Source organism: Triticum dicoccoides, chromosome 3A (assembly GCF_002162155.2).
Source record: "Triticum dicoccoides isolate Atlit2015 ecotype Zavitan chromosome 3A, WEW_v2.0, whole genome shotgun sequence".
NCBI classification, from domain to species: Eukaryota; Viridiplantae; Streptophyta; class Magnoliopsida; order Poales; family Poaceae; genus Triticum; species Triticum dicoccoides.
In genome coordinates, this window is record NC_041384.1 from 525,979,215 (window position 1) to 525,986,163 (window position 6,949).

Below are 6,949 nucleotides of genomic sequence, written 5' to 3' on the forward strand. Positions count from 1 at the left end.
TTTAGAGCAGTTGGATGAAGAAATTGAAGTGGATGCAATCCCTTCAACCCCAATAATCTCATCGCCCATGCCTCAGTTCACTGCTGAAGAGGCCGACGTTGAGGAAAAGAGTGAAGAAGAAGATATGGACATCGGGAGCACAACTCCTATGTTGAACGACGACTTTTGGGAAAGTCTGCACCCCAATTCTCCTTTGTTCACACCTCTTCAACAAATTCCTCAGTCCCCTATGACCACTGAAGTACAAATGGGATCTGAAGAACCTCATGCACCACCGTCTGTCCATGAAGAGATTCCAGCCACTAGTGCTGAAAAAAATGTTAATGAAGAATTGAAGACCCATGCTGTCACTGAAGAAGAAGCTGAAATTCCTCAGCCAGCGGATCCTGAGATTGTGATGCAATTGACCGATACCCCTCAGCCCAAGCCAAAGGACCTCTTCTCGAAGAAGCATAAATTCAAGGCTGATGACTTCTTCGGCGAACATGTGTTCTTCATAGACTATAACCCTTATGACTCTGCTCGTCTTAGAAGGAAGCACTTATGGACTGCCAGCCAGGCAAACTTTTATTCTTCAATGCTCTTCAACAAAGACAAAGTCTTCGACCATGCGCATATTCCTCATGTGGACATGGAATCACTGCCTTGCTTCACCCCAGTCCTCAGTGTGCTTCATGATGCAGGACTGCTCAACTTTTGCACAGATATTTGCGATTAGAATGAAGAGCTCATTCTTCAATTCTATGCAACTCTGCATATCACAGGCGATGCTGACAATGTGAACTCTTGGGTATTGGACTAGATGACAGAAAACACACATTTCAAAGCGCCGGCCTCTGAATTACTTCACGCCCTGCCTGTCAGTCCTCCCCTTGAAGGTGCTCATTGCATCTATCATGAACCTGAACTCACTGCTCACTACATGCAAGTGTCGATGAAGCCACTGAAGCCAGGTCAAGCTCCAAGGACCAAATTCCTCGTGAAGGAATTGCTGTTTGTGCCTAGAACTATCTATCGCATTCTGACGAAGACATTGAGTCCAATCAAAGGCCACTATTCAAATGACGAAGAAGTTGTTGGCATCATGAAGAATCTACTATTCAATATCATACATGGTATTCCTATCAACTATCATGATTTCTTCATGAGGACTCTGGCAAATGTTGCCCTCTCTCCATTTGAGTTGAAGCCTTACGCTCTATGGATTATGAGATTCCTCAGAACAAGGTCTTCACTCAACTACAAGGCTGATTTTTAGAATCATGTCAGTTACCTGCCCCCAATAGAAGTCCTCAGGAGGACATTTTCCTCATCTGATGAAAAGGGCAAGGCTACTGCAATTATTGATGAAGGCATTCGTCCATTGGATGGTCATTTCATCAAAGCTGCATCGTACTCCACCAATGATGATTCTTCTACTCATGATTCTGCCGCTAATGCATCAAAGCCAAATCCTCAAGCCACAGCTCCCAGGGTGATGACTGACCGTGAGCCTCTTCTTAGTCTTCACCAGAAGGTGGCTTGAAACCACAAATGGGTCGAGCGTCAGTTTGGTTCTATTCTTCACAACATCACTGTTGGGATCTACGGTAGGGTGCGTTGACTGCAAATTAAAATTTCCTACGCGCAGAACAACCAAGAACATGCTATGGGAGATGGATCACACTTCGTTACCACTAGACGCGCAGTGCCGTGCAGCGGAAGAAGAGTTAGGGCAGCGCGTCCGCGTGGATCGTCTCCTCCTTGTCCGATCTCCCTCATACAACCGGTGGTCGGTTCCCACCTATAGGTTCGCCGGAGCGGCGCAAGTGCACCACCTCTAATGGTATCCGCGCATGCAGGAGGAACGTCGTGCGGCGGACTGCTAGGTCCGATCACACTACCAGCGGCGAGTGGAGGTGTCTATTCGCAACACATGAAAACCCTAGTGACAGCACCGAAGCGATCAACCTATGAATGTGCCGCACCTCCACTATATATATATATAGGCGTCCATCGCGGGCTCAACATTTGGGCCTCGCACGGACCCTAAAGCCCATAAGTCTACTCGGTTACAATCCGAATACAGTTCGGATCACATCCGACCAGTGTCCTCGGATCCGACCTCGTAGGTTCCTTCCCTTAAGCGCGCGACCCCTTAGGTTCAAGTCGGCTTGGTCGTAGTTTGGATCACCTCCAAACTGCATGGTTGGTTGCGGCCTCTAGCAAGGCATGCCGAACACCAAGCAGACTATGAAGCTGGTTAGCGAACATGTACATCATACTTCCATTCCTTTTTCCACACGATATATGTTGTCGAGCTCAAGGCGAGTCTATCATCCTTGTGCTAGCCCGACCTCTTTCTCGTTCCAGTGATGCCGACCACAAACCGGATTATCCCATAATCCTTGTCGCATGGCCATGCTTATCATGGTCGGATCACATGAGGGGCCCAAAGTATACCTCTCCTGGTCGGAGGGGCAAATCCCATCTTGCTCGACCACGTCTCGCAGCATGGTTCTGGACAAACCCGAAACCTACCTTTATAACTACCTAGTTACGGAGTAGCGTTTGGTCGGACCAAAGCAAGTCTGTCACCATCCCGAGTACATGCGTCAGCTCAGGTCTTAGGACATAGAACATATGTTGTACTAGAGACTCACAGATGACATATCGCTGCGTCTCATAGTTGGGTCTGACTGACTCGGACCTTATCTCGACTCGGATCCGACTACGTCGAATCCGACCAGATCCTTCCAAGTCCATATTATTCGGTTAGCATCCAATGCTCCATGGCTAGTGAGACCAAGCCATCGACCGTGTCATATGCTAGTCTAGTTGGCTGCGCGTCCACACAGCCCTTTCGACTAGGGACCTTTTAGGACAGTCATGATACAATGCATAGTCCCACAAACAAGTCACGTACTTGCTGATACACATCATTGATAATGTCTAAGGACTATCTTAGTCAACGGATCCTAGTCTCCCACTTGATTGCCTCTAGGGCATATCTCCAACAGTCTCCCACTTGCACTAGAGTCAATTAAATAGACATCGAATGCCCATAGCTCTAACGTGCCCCTCATGCTTGGGTTGTGGAAGCGGCTTAGTCAACGGATCCGCAACATTTGCATCCGTGTGAATTTTGTATAACTCTACATCACCACTCTTTACGATCGTTCGTATCAGGTGATATTTCTGATCTATGTGTCTGACCTTGTGGTGATTCCTCGGCTACTTGGCTTGTGCGATGGCACCAGAATTATCACAATAAAGGTCCAACGGTTTTACCGAGGCTGGGAAAATACCAAGATCATCCGGAATGTTCCGGATCCAAACACCTTCCTTTGCAGCTTCACAAGCCGCAATGTATTCGGCTTATATAGTAGAATCGGCCACCGTATCTTGCTTGGAACTCATCCAGCTCACTGCTCCTCCGTTCATGACGTACACGAATCCGAATTGTGATCGACAATCATCTTTGTCGGTTTGGAAACTAGCATCGATGTAACCCCTTACGACGAGCTCTTCCTCACCTCCATAAACTAGGAACATCTCTTTAGTCTTTTTCAGGTACTTCAAAATACTCTTTACTGCCGCCCAGTGACTCTCACCTGGGTTGCCCTGGTATCTACTTGTTAGGCTTATTGCAAAAGCAACATCGGGCCGCGTACATATCATGGCATACATGATGGATCCGATTGCCGAGGCATATGGAATCCTACTCATCCTGCTTCGCTCATCAGATGTTGAAGGACTCTGAGTCTCTCTTAGCCTTATACCATGTGAGAGTGGCAAGAACCCTTTCTTTGCCTCACTAATGTTGAACCGCTTCAACACTTTATCTATGTACGTTCTCTGTTTTAAGCCGAGCAGCCTCCTTGATCTATCTCTATAGATCTTAATGCCTAAAATGTACATTGCCTCACCAAGGTCCATCGAAAACTTGCCATTCAATGACTCCTTGACCGAGTTCAGCATCAAAATATCATTTCCGATCAGTAGTATGTCATCCACATACAAGATCAAAAACACTATCGAGCTCCCACTTAACTTCTTGTATAAACAAGAGTCCTCTTCGCTTTTGATGAAGCCGAAACCAGTGATGACCTCATCAAAACGAATGTTCCATCTCCGAGATGCTTGCCTCAACCCATAAATGGATCTCTTGAGCTTGCATACCTTACTAGTGCTAGTCGGATCGACAAAACCCTCGGGTTGTATCATATACACGTCCTCGGTTAAATTTCCATGAAGGAAAGCCATCTTGACATCCATCTGCCATATCTCATAATCAAAATATGCAGCTATAGCTAGTACGATCCTCACCGACTTCAGCATCGCTACCGGCAAGTAAGTCTCGTCGTAGTCAATTCCTTGAACTTGTCCATAACCCTTAGCGACAAGCCGAGATTTGTGGATCTGAACATTTCCATCCACATCGGTTTTCTTCTTAAAGACCCATTTGCAACCAATGGCTGTTACGCCAGGCGGCGGATCAACCAAGTCCCAAACTTGATTCTCATCCATGGACTTTAACTCGGATCTCATGGCCTCCAGCCATGCCTCGGAATCTGGGCTCACCATCGCTTCCCCATATGTGGCCGACTCGTTGCTTTATAGCAACAATACATCGCGCACTCTGCGCAATCTTTCCGACCTTCGTGGTTCTGGTGCCACTTCCACTACGGGTTCCCTGGCTGACTCCGGTATGATCTCATCACCAGTCGAGCCATCCCCGAGTGGTCCACGAATTTCTTCAAGTCGGATCGTCCTCCCACTGGCCTCTCGACTGAGAAACTCTTTCTCAAGGAAAACCCCGTTCCGAGCAACAAACACTTTGTTCTCTTCCCGGTTGTAGAAGTTATATCCCAAGGTTTCCCTCGGATATCCCACGAATATGCATTTATCCGACTTGGGTGTAAGCTTGTCTGACATAAGTTTCTTGACAAATGCTTCACAACCCCAAATCTTTAGAAAAGACAAATTGGGACTCTTCCCGGTCCACATCTCATGTGGTGTCTTGTCTACGGATTTTGATGGTACCCTGTTAAGTGTGAAAGCTGCAGAGCGTATCCCCAGAATGACAAGGGTAAATCTAACTTGCTCATCATAGATCGAACCATGTCCAACAAGGTGCGATTCCTCCATTCTGATACACCATTTATCTGTGGCGTACCCGGAGGTGTGAGCTGAGGTACTATACCTCTGCTTTTCAGATGATCATCAAACTCCTGGCTCATGTACTCACCTCCACGATCAGATCATAGAAGTTTAATAGTCTTGCTGAGCTGATTCTCCACCTCGTTTTGAAACTCTTTGAGCTTTTCAAAAGTCTCTGACTTGTGCCTCATCAAATAGATATATTCGTATCTAGTCAAGTCGTCAGTAAAAGTCATGAAGTACTGATAGCCACCTTTGGCAGTTGTGCTCACTGGTCCACACACATCACTGTGTATCAGTTCCAACAGCTCGGATGCCCTCTCGCAACTCTTTGCAAAAGGAGACTTAGTCATCTTGCCGAGCAAGCATGATTCGCATGTCTCGAATGACCCAAAGTCGGTCGAAGTTAGGAGTCCATCATTATGGAGCTTCTTCACGTGTTTCAGACTAATGTGTCCAAGCCGGCAATGCCAGAAGTATGTCGGATTTATATCATTGGGCTTATGCCTCTTGACATTCACGTTATAGACCGGTCCCGTTCTAGATTCAATATAAATAACCCATCAACAATGGGTGCATAGCCGTAAAACATGCCATTCAAATAAATTGAACAACCATTGTCCTTTAAATTGAATTCATAACCCTGACTCATCAAGCATGAGGTAGAAATAATGTTCCGACTAAGTGCAGGAATGTAATAATAATTATTCAATTCCAAATTAAATCCAGAAGGAAGCTGGAGCTACATCGTGCCGACCTCCAACGCAGCAACTCTTGCTTTGTTGCCGACCCTGATGTCAATCTCCCCTTGTGCCACACGCCCAGTTCTTAACATCCCCTACATCGAGTTGCAAATATGAATAACCGATCCGGTATCAAATACCCAAGAGCTACTAGGTATGTCAGCAAGGTAAATGTCTATAACATATGTAACAAGTGTACCTTTGCCTGAAGCAGCATTCCCAGCCTTCTTGCCATGCTCTGCAAGACAGTTGCTATACTTCCTCTTCTAGTGACCAGTTTCCTTGCAATGATAGCAAATGATCTTTGAGTCTGGTCCAGACTTCGGCGCAGCGACGGAGGTTACCATCTCCGTGCCCTTTGCCTTAGCCTTCTTCTTAGACCAACTCTTCTTGAACTTAGTCGATTTTTGCACCATCAACACTTGATGCGTGCCTTTCTTAATATCCTTCTCTGCCACTTTGAGCATCCCATGCAATTCAGTGAGCTTCTTATCCATGCCATTCATATGATAGTTCAAGATGAACGTCCCATAGCTGGGCGGAAGAGAACCCAGAATTGCATCAATAGCCAGCTCATCCAAGAGCAGGAAGCCCAACCGATCCAAAACTTGCACATATTTGATCATCTTGATCACATGCGGCCTCAGTGGATCACCTTCCTTTAGCTTACAATCCATCAAGGATCGCCAGACGTTGAACCTTTCGGTCCTAGCCTGCACCTGAAACATGCTCTTGAGACTCTCAATCATATCGAAAGCCCCAACGTCTTCGAAATGCTGCTGCAAATCGGGCTCCATACAAGCCAGCATGAGGCAGTTGATCTCGTTTGGTTCATCAACGAGTTTATGGTAGGCATTCTTGGTTGTGGTACTAGCATTATCGGCAGGTTCCTCTGGAAGCGGATCCTCTTGAAGATGTTCCTTTTTATCATGCTTGAGAACAATTCTCAAATTTCTATACCAGGTAGTAAAGTTTGTTCCATTCAGTTTATCCTTTTCCAGAATTGATTTCAATGCAAAGTTGGGTTGAGCAGGTGGTGCCATTAATCTACAACAGAAAAATAT